The sequence below is a fragment of the Mus caroli genome, unplaced genomic scaffold (assembly GCF_978045245.1).
Source record: "Mus caroli unplaced genomic scaffold, Mus_caroli_1 scaffold_14, whole genome shotgun sequence".
NCBI classification, from domain to species: domain Eukaryota; kingdom Metazoa; phylum Chordata; class Mammalia; order Rodentia; family Muridae; genus Mus; species Mus caroli.
This window is the reverse complement of record NW_028227269.1, coordinates 16,680,308-16,695,262: the sequence shown is the minus strand read 5'-3', so window position 1 is coordinate 16,695,262 and position 14,955 is coordinate 16,680,308. Positions and strand designations below refer to the sequence as shown.

General features: G+C 39.2%; 1 protein-coding gene across 1 annotated transcript in view; it reads left to right on the top strand.

The window, feature by feature from the left end:
* Positions 1-14,955, top strand: part of LOC147001129 (TATA box-binding protein-associated factor RNA polymerase I subunit B-like) — a 39,296-nt gene that overhangs the window by 18,768 nt on the left and 5,573 nt on the right. The window lies entirely within an intron of this gene.

Sequence of the window (14,955 nt, the reverse complement as noted above, 5' to 3'; positions counted from 1 at the left end):
ATAGATGGAGAAAACAAGATATTCCATGACAAAACCAAATTTACACAATGTCTTTCCACAAATCCAGCCCTACAAAGGATAATAGATGGAAAACACCAACACAAAGAGTGAAACTACATCCTAGAAGAAGAAAGTAATCTTTCAACAAACCCACACAAACATAATTTCACCTCTAACAACAAAAATAACGGAAAGTAACAATCACTTTTCCTTAATATCTCTTAATATGAAAATTAATATTACCAATATATCCTAATCGATTGAAATTGAAAAATATGAGCAATTAGAAATTTGTTGGCTGTCATCCAGTGGTCTTTAATTTGGTAATTGGAGAAATAAGTCTTATATTGTACAATCCATATACACTTTCTGCTTGTTTGTACATGACAGTGTTGCTGTGTGCCACACAATGGTCTTGAAATCATGCTTCTCCTATCTCAGCCTCTCTACTAGTAGGATTGTTTATTTGATGTTCTTACACTATACTATGGTTTTCAGAACAGCTTACTTATTTTAAAATGATTTACACAGCCAAAAGAAGACAATTAATTTGGGATGTGGCTTGAAAGAGAACAGCAAAGAGTGAGACGGAATGCTCTACTTGATATTTATAATTATTTTATCAATTTTGAAGAAGAGGACTTTATTTGTTTTTTTTTTTTTTTTTTTTGTTGTTGTTTGTTTTTTTGAGACAGGGTTTCTCTGTAAAGCCCTGGCTGTCCTAAGCTTACTTTGTAGACCAGGCTGGCCTCGAACTCAGAAATCCGCCTACCTCTGCGTCCCGAGTGCTAGAATTAAAGGCGTGCGCCACCACACCCAGCTAGAAGAGGACTTTGTAAATTACTCTTATTCTGAGATGAATGCTTTTCAAAATCATCACAGCCAAGGAACTAGAATCTTACCCTCATGTGATGTCTGTGCCACCCTCCAAACAGAACCATACTTCATTGAAACATTCGATGAATGACTTCATGAATAGACCATCTCAATACTCACACCATTTCTTTCTTTCTTTTTTTTTTTTGGTTTTTCGAGACAGGGTTTCTCTGTGTAGCCTTGGCTGTCCTGGAACTCACTCTGTAGACCAGGCTAGCCTCGAACTCAGAAATCCGCCTGCCTCTGCCTCCCGAGTGCTGGGATTAAAGGCGTGCGCCACCACGCCCGGCACTCACATCATTTCTTAAAGGCATGTAACCTATCCCCTGTGGGCTGAGAATGAAGACAATCACTCAATTCAAGTAGCTTTGACCATAGCAGGAAATCTGTATCCAAAAATTGTGCCTACAATTCATTACTTGGTGCAGCAAACTGTCAACTCTTAGCTTAGCTACTATGGAGGTGAAATCCTTTGGTGATGTGAGGTATATTGAAGTATAGCCTTATTACACTGACCTCCAATTCCAAAAAATGTTCTTATTTTGGGTTTGTACCACAGTAAGAGCCAAAATTTTAAGCTCTACTAAAAACTAACTAACTAACTAACTAACTAACTAACAAAAAGACTTTATTTATGTTCATTAAAGCAAACTAATAGCCGGGGGTGGGGGTGGCGCACGCCTTTAATCCCAACACTTGGGAGGCAGAGGTAGGCGGATTCCTGGGTTCGAGGCCAGCCTGGTCTACAAAGTGAGTTCCAGGACAGCCAGGGCTATACAGAAAAACCCTGTCTCGAAAAAAAACAAAAACCAAACCAAACCAAAACAAAACAAAAAAACCAAGCTAATAGTGTTATATTATTTTGAAATATCATACAATTAATATATTTGGAGTTATTTAAAATTTATATTGAGAAAAACATATATTTTCATTATTGCTGTAGACAAGCATCTAAATAAGACAACTTTTATAATACTCATTTTTATTGTTATAATATTTTATAAATTTTAAAGAATATGATAAAAATGAAAGGTATGGCAGGTATTGAAGGGGGGTCTCTGGGAGGAGTTGGGGTTCAAAAGGGAAAGAAGAATGTGATGTAAGACTATTTACTCAAAATATGTTTTTAAATGTTAACAAATTCAGTTAAATTGAAATTATCTTTTCTCATCATAATGCAATAAAACTTAAATCAAAATAGTATATATATATATATACACATATATATGTATACTTATATGTATATGTCTGAAGTAACAAAAAAAGAATTATAAATGCTAATTACACACTAATATTGGAGCAAGCTCTTAATATTTATGATATTTCTGAAAATATAGAATTGCAACTAAAGTCAATTTTAATACCTGAGAATCAGGTTTATTTTTATTTTTATTTTTTATCTATGTACTATGCTGACAAAGGATGAAACTCCAATTTGATCTGACAACTTCTCTCTTACTCTATCTCTTATTTTGGCAAAAATTTGTAATTTCTGATTCATATCTGTTCCCTACTTATAAGTGCTCTTTTTGCCTTATCTTTTTTTTTTTTCTTTTTTTCGAGACAGGGTTTCTCTGTATAGCCCTGGTTGTCCTGGAACTCACTCTGTAGACCAGGCTGGCCTCCAACTCAGAAATCCACCTCCTGAGTGCTGGGATTGAAGGTGTGCGCCACTACGCCTGGCTATTTTTTGCCTTATCAATGTCATAGAAATACACACCAATAAGTTATTCCTGTTTGGTATTTGGAATTACAAAAATTGAAATCTACAGGATGTTGGTTACTGTATTCTCTAGTATGTAGTCAGATATAATTGACAGCAATAGAGTATTGACACTATACAGACAGGCAGAACATATATGAATATTTGATGCTGAAGGCAGAGGGACAAAAAACAAGGTTGTGAGGAGACAAACATGTTTTGCACTCCAGTTAAATGTTACCACCTTAGACACACTTACTCTTCCTGTTATTAAATTCAGTACCTTAGGAGTCATCTTATAGTTTTATTGTTTGCCAAGAATCGGTGAAGCTTAGTTTCTGTCATTTACAACAAGAGCTCTGCTTATGCCGATCATTGTTAGTAGGCTTCTTATTGTCTTTGTGCTTCCTACCACTGTGTACTACGTGCAACTTTAAGTGTGGTTCCTATGGAGCATGTGAATGTTCTTAGAATTCTCCTTAGAATTCAGCTCAGTTCTGTACTGGCTATTTTTGTGTCAACTTGACACAGCTGGAGTTATCACAGAGAAAGGAGCTTCAGTTGAGGAAATGCCTCCATGAGATCCAACTGTAAGGCATTTTCTCAATTAGTGATCAAGGGGGAAAGGCCCCTCTTGTGGGTGGGACCATCCCTGGGCTGGTAGTCTTGGTTCTATAAGAGAGTAGGCTGAGTAAGCCAGGGGAGGCAAGCCAGTAAAGAACATCCCTCCATGGCCTCTGTATCAGCTCCTGCTCCCTGACCTGTCTGAGTTCCAGTCCTGACTTCCTTTGGTGATGAACAGCAGCATGGAAGTGTAAGCCGAATAAACCCTTTCCTCCTCAACTTGCTTCTTGGTCATGATGTTTATGCAGGAATAGAAACCCTGACTAAGACAAGTTCAGACAGTGAATATTCAGTGACTTTTATTAGAAAATTCCCATCAGTTAGAGAGAGAAGAAAGGTGGGAATGGACCTGAAGGAGAACATTAACCTGAACCAAATAGTATGCTACTAGCAGAGGCAAATGCAAGGTGCTCGAATGGCTGTTGTCTGGGGGCTTTGGAAAGTTTTAAGGTTTAAGTAATCAGGAGCTTATAAGCAGCTGGCAAGCAAGGAAAGCCCAATGTCAAAGGTAGTAATTTTAAGATGTTATGCCAGAATTCAAGAAAGTAGTTCACATTTGAAAGTAAATTATGAATATTACAATAATGCACAGACGTCTATATGTTACATATGTGCTGATGGACACACAGCAATGCATACTCACACACAGGACCCTGAGCTAGTTTGAGATAGTGAAGAGTGAGTGAGTGTGTAGAAGTTTGAGCTCAGTGAAAGTTGAGACATGTTCCTGTATGGCATGCTAAAGATCTTGGACGGTAATTCAATGGTAGTGTACGACACTTTACAAAGGAGCATAATTATAGGGGAAAAAGACACAGAGGGAGTCAAGTGTCTCAAACAGAAAGATGACAGTGCTTGGTTTAGTACTTGGGACACAGAGTTAAGTATAAGTAAAATTAAATTAATTAAAAAAAAGTCAGGTCAGGCAACAATATGAGATTTTGCTTTCAGTACCATACCAACATTGATGTCAATCAATGTTATATATGAGGTGCCATCAATTAATGGAGCAAGTGGAGTTCTTTTTTTAAAAAAAATATTTATTTATTCATTCTTTACATTCCAATGGCAGCCTTCTCTTTCTCCTCTTCCCAGTCTCAGAGAAGGAGAATCCCCTCTTAGGTACCATCCTACCCTGGGACACCCAGGTCCAAAAGGACTAAACACATATTCTCCCACTGAAGCCCAACTAGGCAGTCCAGTTAAAGGAAGGGGATCCAATGGCAGGTAACAGAAAAAAGACAACCTCTGCTCCAATTGTTAGGGCAACCACATGAAGACCAAGCCACATATATGTTATAAATGTGTAAGGGACTAGGTCCAGCCCATGCATGCTCTTTGAGAACTCCCATGGTCCTAGGTTAGGTGACTCTGTAGATATTCTTGTGGTCCTTTAACTTTATTTCTTTGATGCTTCCTCAAGTTTTCACAAGCTCCACCCGATGTTCAGCTGTTGGTCTCTGGATCGGATTCCATCAACTTCCAGATGAAGCCTCTCAGGAGATAGTTATGCTAGCTGCTTCTTTGCTAGCATAGCAGAGTATCATTAATAGTGTCAGAGTGTTTGCTCTCTTCCCGGGGATGGATCTCAAGTTTGGACAGTACTTGGTTGGCTATTCCCTCAGTCTTGGCTTAATTTTTATCCCTGTTTATCTTGTATGCAGAAAAAACTTGGGTTTGAAGGTTTTGTAGGTGGAAAGATCTCCCATGCTCATGAACCAGTAGGATTAACATAGTAAAAATGGCCATTTTACCAAAAGAAAGCTATAGGTTCAATATAATTCTTATTAAAATTCCACCACAATTCTTTACAGACCTTGAAAGAGCAATTCTTTACTTCATATGGAAAAAAATAAAAATGCAGGATAGCTAATGCAATACTGAACAAGAAAAGCACTTTTGGAGGACCATCTATGATTTCAAGCTATACTATAGAGCAATGGTAATAAAAAACACATGTTATTGGCACAAAAAAGACAGTTTGATCAATGGAATATAATTGAAGACCCAGAAATAAACCCACACACCTATGGACACTTTGTATTTGACAAGGAAGCCCAAACCATACAATACAAAAGTGAAAGTAACTTCAACAAATGCTGCTGGTGGATAGCTGCATTTAGAAGAATGCAAATAAGCCCACATCTATCATTCTGCCCAACAGTATGGTAAAAATGATCAGAAAACGAGATACACTGAATCTAACAGAAGAGAAATTGGAGAACTGCCTTGAACATATTCTCACCGGAGACAAATTCTTGAACAGAACATTCTGAAACTAAGATCAAAAATTAAAATGTTGGGCCTCATGAAACTGAAAAGCTTTTGAAAGGTTAAATACACCATCAATAGGACAAAACAGCAGCCTATAGTTTGAGAAAAGATCTTCAGCAACCCAACATCTGACAACAGACAATATCTAAATTATATAGAGAACTCAAGAAATTAGACACCAACAAGCTAAAAGCATAGTTTAAAAATGGGATGCAGAGCTAAACAGAGAAATCTCCACAGAGGAATCTCAAATGGATGAGAAACACTTAAAGAAATGCTTAATGTATTTAGTCATCAGGGAAATATAAATCAAGGTGACTCTGAGATTCCATCTTACACCCATTACAATGGCTAAGGTCAAAATCTAAATCAACAGCACATGCTGGCGAGGGTCTGGAGCTGGTGGAGGTGCAAACTTGTATAACCACTTTGGAAATTAATTTTGTGGTTTCTCAAAAAACTGGAAACAGTTCTACCCCAAGACTCAGCTATACTACTCCTAGGCATATACTCAAAAGATGCATCACTATATACCACAAAGATACTTGCTTAACGATGCTCATAGCAGTAAATACCCAGAAACTGTAAACAATCTAGATGTCCTTCAATTTAAGAATGGATAAAGAAAATGTAGTTTATCTACACAGTATGATACTATTCAGCTATGAAAAACAAGGGCATCATAACATTTTCAGGTAAATGGATAGATCTAGAAAGTATCATTCTGAGTGAGGTAACCCAGACCTAGAAAGACACATATGGTATGTACTCACTTATAAGTGGACATTAGGGCTGGAGAGATGGCTCAGCAGGTAAGAGCACTGACTGCTTTTCCGAAGGTCCTGAGTTCAAATCCCAGCAACCACATGGTGGCTCACAACCACCCGTAATGAGATCTGACGCCCTCTTCTGGTGCGTATGAAGACAGCTACAGTGTATTTATGTATAATAATAAATAAATCTTTGGGCCTGAGCAAGCGGAGTTGACCTGAATGAGTAGGGCGACCAGAGAAGAGCAGAGCAGAGGTCCTAAAAATTCAATTCCCAACAACCATATGAAGGCTCACAACCATCTGTACATGTATTCATATACATAAAATAAATAAATAAATCTTTAAAAAAATAAGTGGACATTAGGTATAAAGTGCAAGATAACCATGCTACAATCTACAGATCTAAGGAAACTAAGAAATAAGGAAGGCCCAAAGAGGATGTGTGGATGTCAAGGAATTCAATTCCTTCACAGAGGCATACATGCAAGGAAAACACCCATGAACATAAAATAAAAATAAATGGAAACTTTAAAAAAAAATAAAAAAAAAATAAAAAAAATTAAAAAAAGAGTATATGTTTTTAAAAGAATGAGAAATTTATGTGGGCTATTTGGATTCAAAATTCATGCATCTGAAGCATGGGTTTGCATCAGTCTATTGGTTGAAGGGCTGTCACTAGGCACATATTCTGTTGGGAGCATCTTGACTCTAAGGTAGCAGCTTTAGATACAAAGATAAACTTGTAGAATCTGTGTTCATACTGAGGCATACAACAAACATGCAATTCATGAAGAACAGTGGTTCTCAACCTTCCAATACTGCAAGCCTTTAATCCAGTTATTCATGCTGTGGTGACCCCAACCGTAAAATTATTTCTCATCATAATGTAAACAAAACCTGTTTTCTGATGGTCTTAGGTGACCCCGGTGAAATGGGCCTTCAATCCCCAAGAGAGTCATGACACACAGATTCAGAACCACTGATGTAGAAGGACTATGTTGTGACACATGTGGTCTTTGGAACTAACTGTACTGATCTGTAGCAATCAGGAACCTAATGACTAATTTTATTTGTGAATCAGCATCTCCTCACCCTGTGTCCTCTGAGCATGTGTCACTCTAAGAATCTTGATTCTCTTTTTTTAATGAGGTCTTTAAAAGGGACATTTCTTTGTCCCAACACTGTTACCAACCCATTTTTTTTTTTTAACAGTCTGACAGTGAAGTGAGTTAGGACTTCAAACTAACCTCTGAGTTTTTACTGTTGCTTTTTAGTGATTTTCCTGTAGGGAGTCTCTTTCTCTGTCTCTGTCTCTGTCTCTGTCTCTGTCTCTGTCTCTGTCTCTGTCTCTGTCTCTGTCTCTGTCTCTCTCTGTATGTGTGTGTATGTGTGTGTATGTGTGTGTATGTGTGTGTGTCTTATACTAATCAATTCAACCAGAACCTTGTAAAAGTAAAAGGATGTCTTTGAGATCCTATACAAAGCAACTCAGGAAACATAGATTCAGGAGCCTTTGAGTCAATGTTGTAAAGAAAACAGGGAAAAGTGGGGGTTTCTATGGGCAAGCAGTTCTGGCTGTGGAATTATGGGGACAAACAGGATCCATGTGACCAATAGAAGACAAAACAAAAGCATCTACACACCTAGTAAATGTCCATAAAACAGGAGCCAGATACCTACGGATATGTGTCCCAGGTCTCTAGTCATCTGGTTTGTACTTATGTATGTTTCTGATGTCCACAGTATAGGGAGAAGGTGACCAAGCTCCCTAAGCAGCAGCACGGGACAAGAAGAGGTTCCATCAGTAGTTTCCTGAGCTCCATTTTGAAAAGCTTAGCTTTTGTTTTAACTTTCTTTTCACAGAGGATAAACTCTACATCTTAAGAACATGCTGTGTTCTCTCCAGTATCTGTAGTTATTTCACCATGTGGGTGTTTGCAGATTACTTAGGTCTGTGATATTTGTAGGTCAGATGTAGATACATATGCAGAAGGATCATTGGTAGACTATTAACTGAGATTTCAATGCCAGTTTTCTTTTGCTTTGTATCTTTACTTAATGGTCCCATCATGAACATAGATTATTAAATAATGCATCATTAAGCAATCATAAAATAAGTTAAAACCTATCAAAACCACCACTAGATGTATATTTGGCTCTGTGGTAAACTGTGTTACTAAATCATGGACATACCAAATGCTTTAGAATTGTCGTCTAGGCTCTTTAGACATTGATGCTCTGATGCAAAAGGAAGGAGTGCACATTTGCTTTATTATAGTGGTGACAAATGTCACTAATACTGATAAACTAAATGAGGGCATTGCTGCAAAGTCCCATAAATTTACTACTTTCTAGGAAGACATTACAGAATAGAATTGAGCCAGGCATGGTGGTGCACGCCTTTAATCCCAGCACTCAGGAGGCAGAGGCAGGCGGATTTCTGAGTTCGAGGCCAGCCTGGTCTACAAAGTGAGTTCCAGAGCAGCCAGGGCTATACAGAGAAACCCTGTCTCGAAAAACAAAAAACAAAAAAACAAAAACAAACAAACAAACAAAAAAACAGAATAGAATTGAACTCCTACCACCAAGCTTCCCCTGCTTCTCACCTTCTCAGCCCCATCTCCTACAGCTCAGCAAAACTGCACCTGAAAATTGTAGCAGGGCTCCAGACCTTAGCACAACTCACTCCATGAAGTGCCATTTGGGTCATAAAACTCACCACATAGACAGCACCAGCCTGCCAAAAACTAAAACAACGGCCTAATCCATCAAAGTCCATAGTTCTGGGAGTCTCAAAATGTACTAGCCTCGTTTTTTGGCTCCTGCTTCTGGCTAATTGTTCTGTTTTGTTTTGTTTTTTAAACTTTTTTTTAAAGATTTATTTATTGTTATATGTAAGTACACTGTAGCTGTCTTCAGACATACTGGAAGAGGGCATCAGATCTCATTACAGATGGTTGTAAGCCACCATGTGGTTGCTGGGATTTGAACTCAGGACCTTCGGAAGGGCAGTCAGTGCTCTTAACCGCTGAGCCATCTCTCTAACCCATGTTCTTGTTAACTGAAGTATGTCAACCCAGAACATGGTTTTTGTCCTGGAAAGGCCACCCTGAAAAAGGTTTGAGGCTACACTGGGATCCAGAACATCCATTGTAGTTGCCAGGTGGCTAATAAAGACTTTCAGTTGGCTTAAAGCCATATCCATCCAGTCTTCTCTGGTGAATGCCCCACAACAAAAATTATATTATGCCATTTTCAGTGATGTCTTACTTGCTTATAATGTTCATTTTCACCCAGAAATCAGCTGACTCTCTGAGTTCTATCACAAATAGAAATTTGTGGAGTAAAAAGTGTTCTGTGTTCACTGATGCATTTTTATTACATTTACCATATTTTAAAAAGATTACCTGTGTATGTGCATGTGTGTGCGCATACATGTGTACAAGTGTCATGGGGCATAGAGAAGTAGAAGACAACCTGCAAGAGTCAGTTCTTTCCATCTACCTTGAAGGTCATAGGAGTTAAAAGTAGGTTTCAAGGCTTGGCAACAGGCACCTGTACCTACTGAGTCATTTTGCTGGTTCCCACATGATCTCTTATTTGTTTAGGTGGCTGGTTTCCTTATTAATGCATGTCTCTAGAGTACAGTATTCATATTTATGTTTACTCTGAGTATACCACATAGCAATTTAGAACTTAGTTTTAAAAAAACACATAATAACATGTGTGTGTGTGTGTGTGTGTGTGTGTGTGTATGTGCAAATGCCATGGTGCGCATGTGGAGGTATGTGGGAGAACTTGTGAAAATTGCTTCTCTTCTTTTACTGCCAGAGCTCCCAAGATGGACCCCAGGTCCTTGGGCTTGTTGTCAAGCACTTTTGCCTACATATCCATCTTGCTGGTTCCTTACTATATTTAATAAATTATTAAAAAACAAAAAAATTAGTAACTAATGATATGGTTATAGAAGACAGCTGAGTTGATACCTGATATAAAACATATTAATATCCCATGTGTAAGATGAGATATACTGTCAATAAAATCTCCAATCTACAATATAAACTTAACTTTCTTGTTTATTTTTTTATTCGATATTTTTTTATTTATATTTCAAATGTTATCCCCTTTCCTAGTTTCCCCTCCAAAAATTCCTTTTTCCCTCCCCCCCACCCCGCTCCCCAAACCACCCACTCCCATTCCTGGTCCTGGCATTCCCCTATACTGAGGCCTAGAGCCTTCACAGGACCAAGGGCCTCTCCTCCCATTGATGACCGACTAGGCCATCGACTGCTATAAATATAGCTAGATCCACAAGTTCCACCATGTGTTTTCTATTCCAAGGAGCTCTGGGGGGTACTGGTTAGTTCATGTTGATGTTCATCCTATGGGGTTTCAGTCCCCTTCAGCTCCCTGGGTATTTCTCTGGCTCCTTCATGGGGGACCTTGTACTCCATCCAATAGATGACTGTGAGCATCCACTTCTGTATTTGCCAGCCACTGGCAGGGCCTCACAGGAGACAGCTATATCATGCGCCTGTCAGCAGGCTCTTGTTGGCATCTGCCTAGTGACTGGGTTTGGTAGTGGTATATGGGATTGATCCCCAAGTGGGGCAGTCGTTCTGAATAGTCGTTCCTTCAGGCTCTGCTCCAAACTTTGTCTCTACAACTCATTCCATGGGTATTTTGTTCACATTCTAAGAAGTAACGAAGTATCCACACTTTGGTCTTCCTTCTTCTTGAGTTTCATGTGGTTTGTGAATTGTATCTTGGGTATTCAAAGCTTCTGGGATAATATCCACTTATCAGTGAGTGCATATCATGTGTGTTCTTTTGTGATTGGGTTACCTCACTCAGGATGATATCCTCCAGGTGCATCTATTTGCCTAAGAATTTCATGAATTCATTGTTTTTAATAGCTGAGTAGTACTCCATTGTGTAAATATACCACATTTTCTGTATCCTTTCTTCTGTTGAGGGACATCTGGGTTCTTTCCAGCTTCTGGCTATTATAAATAAGGCTGCTATGAACATAGTGCAGCATGTGTCCTTATTACAAGTTGGAACATCTTCTGGGTATATGTCCAGGAGAGGTATTGCTGGATCTTCTAGTAGTACTATGTCCAATTTTCTAAGGAACTGCTAAACTGATTTCCAGAGTGGTTGTACCAGCTTGCAATCCCACCAGCAATGGAGGAGTGTTCCTCTTTCTCCACATCCTTGCCAGCTTCTGCTGTCATCTGAATTTTTTATCTTAGCCATTCTGACTGGTAAAAGGTGGAATCTCAGGGTTGTTTTGACTTGCGTTTCCCTGATGATTAAGGATGTTGAACATTTTTTTCAGGTGCTTCTCAGCCATTCACTATTCCTCAATTGAGAATTCTTTGTTTAGCCCTGTAGCCCATTTTTAAAATAGGGTTATTTGATTTTCTGGAGTCCAGCTTCTTTTGTATATATTGGATATTAGTTCTCTATATCTGATTTAGGATTGGTAAAGATCCTTTCCCAATCTGTTGGTGGCCTTTTTGTCTTATTGACAGTGTCTTTTGTCTTACAAAAGCTTTGCAATTTTATGAGGTCCCATTTGTCGATTCTTGATCTTATAGAACAAGCCATTGCTGTTCTGTTCAGGAATTTTTTCCCTGTACCCATAGCTTCGAGGCTTTCCCTCACATTCTCCTCTATACATTTCAGTGTCTCAGTTTTTTTGTGGATATCTTTGATCCACTTAGACTTGAGCTTTGTAGCAGGAGATAACAATGGATCAATTCACATTCTTCTTTATGATAACTGCCAGTTGTGCCAACACCATTTGTTGAAAATGCTGTCTTTTTTCCACTGGATGGTTTTAGCTCCTTTGTCAAAGATCAAGTGACCATAGGTGTGTGGTTTCATTTCTGGGTCTTCCATTCTATTCCACTGATCCACCTGTCTGTTGCTGTACCAGTATCATGCAGTTTTTATCACAATTGCTCTGTAGTACAGCTTGAGGTCAGGCATGGTGACTCCACCAGAGGTTCTTTTATTGTTGAGAATAGTTTTTGCTATCCTAGGTTTTTTTTTTTTTTGTTCCAGATGAATTTGCAAATTGCCCTTTCTAACTCTATGAAGAATTGAGTTGGAATTTTGATGGAGATTGCATTGGATCTGTAGATTGCTTTCGGCAAGACAGCTATTTTTTACTATATTAATCCTGCTAATCCATGAGCATGGGAGATCTTTTGTGTATGTTTCTCTAGGTTGAACAGATTGAAAAACTAACAGAATGACTCTGTCGCTTATTGTTAGCTGAAGATTGATGACAGATCAGCTGTATATCTTTCTGCTTTAAGACTCTGGTCTTTGACAGCATGTGGAAGAAAGTTGAAAAAGAAGGTGTGGCTAGAGTAGAACCATCTTTCTAACATCTTCACTTTCAAAGTCATGCAAACAGCCCCATAACTCCTCCAAGGTCCCTTTTCCTGAACTTCTGTATCCCATATGTTTTCATGGAGAGCCCAAAATATGGAAAAGAAACTAGGTGGGTCAGGAGAATGGACAAATAATAGCTACCAAGAGTTTGACAAGGGCGGTCTGTTACCTTTATTCTTCTACTATGGATCAAGGGTAGAAATCTTTACAGGAAAAGATATATCAGGATCTCTGTGTCTCCCACTGCTACGTTCCCATTCCCATGCTTTTAATGGGGGCACTTCTTGCGCGCATCCGACTCGACCAGCAAGAACGCTGCAACAGGATCCTTCTGCACACATTTATTGGGAGAGCTTGATTGTAGAGGCGAAAAGACCCTGAGCCCAGCCCTGGTGCTGCTTTATATAGGCCTAGGAGAGGCGTGTCTCACACCCGGATTGTGTTTTGCTTGGTTGATGCTTACTACCTCATTTGCATTCCTACATCTGATTGGTTACTTTCTCTCTTATCTGATTGGTTACTTTCTCTCTCTTCTGATTGGTCAATTTCTCTCTCTTCTGATTGGTCAATTTCTCTCTCTTCTGATTGGTCAATTTTGGTCAATTCTCAAAACCTCATCTTGGCAAAAAACTTTCCTGCCTATGTATGCGTGGTGGCCAGCAGAAGCCTGTGCCACTCTGCAACAGCACATGTGGCTTCCCACAGGCACTCTGGTCAATGATGAGGACAGCAGAGAGCATTTAACTTTTAATATGTTGATAGCTGTGCTGTGCCACTAATTAGCTACTTGGCTAACATGACTCCATTTTTGCCCTCATGGTTGTTACATGAAGGGAGTTCTGTTGGATGATATCAGTAGTTACTATGCTAAATAGTTTCTTTACTTCTTCTTCTTCTTTTTTTTTTTTTTTTTTTGGTTTTTCGAGACAGGGTTTCTCTGTATAGCTCTGGCTGTCCTGGAACTCACTTTGTAGACCAGGCTGGCCTCGAACTCAGAAATCCGCCTGCCTCTGCCTCCCGAGTGCTGGGATTAAAGGCGTGTGCCACCATGCCCGGCTAGTTTCTTTACTTCTATTACCAGTTTCACAACTGGATGACTCCAGGATGAAACTTATGGAAAGTGTTCTGACAAGGTAAGCAGAGTCTGTATTCAGACTCTCCTACTGACAGTTTCATGTCAACTTGATACAAGCTAGTGTTATTTTGGAAGAGGAATCCTCAATTGCCCCTTCCAGGATGCCCTGTGGGCAAGCCTGTGATGCATTTCCTTAGTTAATGGTTGATGTGGGAACATCCAGCTCACTGTGGGTGATGCCACCCCAGGCTGGTGGTCACAGGTGACATAAGAAGGCAGGGTGAGCAAGCTATGAAAGCTAACCAGTAAGTAGAGCCTGTGTGTTAGCTCCTGCCTCATGGATCCTGCCCTGAGTTCCTACCCTGAATTCTCTCAGCAATGGAGTATGACTTGAAAATTGGAAGGCGAAACAAACCCTTTACCTGCAAGCAGATAATGGTCATGGTGTTTCATCACGACAATAGAAACCCTAACTAAGACATCACCTTAATTGTAAGTGCTAGAAGTATAAAATACCTGGTAGTTTTACTTCATTCACTATGAGACAATGGTCTCATTTCTAAATAAACTTTCTATTAGGTTAGCTTACTGGTTCTTTGATTTCACTTCAGTTCCACTGACCTACCCTGCTGTGTCCAGTATTTCAGGACTTCCTATGGGCTGGACCCAGGGCTATATATTATGCTCAATAGACAAGAGCTTTCCAAAGATCTTCCAACATCTGGAAACTGCAAGGTCAGGAAACAGAGTTTCTGGGTAAGGGGTAGAGAAATATTTAAAATAAAAGAAAGGAAGGAAGAAGAGTAACAGGGGGAGGGAAAAGTCAAAACTCTAAGTTGTAAAGAACTATTTTTTGAGATTTATTTATATTTTATGTGTAAGAGTGTTTGCATGCACGTATGTCTGTGCACCACATGCATGCCTGGTTCTCTCACAGGCCAGAATAGGGTATATGATCCCCTGGTACTGGAGTTCCTGATGTTTGTCAACCACCATGTGGGTGCTGAGAATCAAACCTCTGGAAGAACAGTCACTGCTCTTAACTACTGACCCTTCTTTCTAATCCCCAAAGCAGTGAGGTTGGTTTCTTTTTTTTTTTTTTTTTCAATTAAAACTACATTTATTTATTTTTAACTTTTCTTTTTTGTACATGTGTGCACATGTATGCCACATGTTTTCAGAGGTCAGAGGGCAAGCCACAGCAGACAACTTTGTAACATACA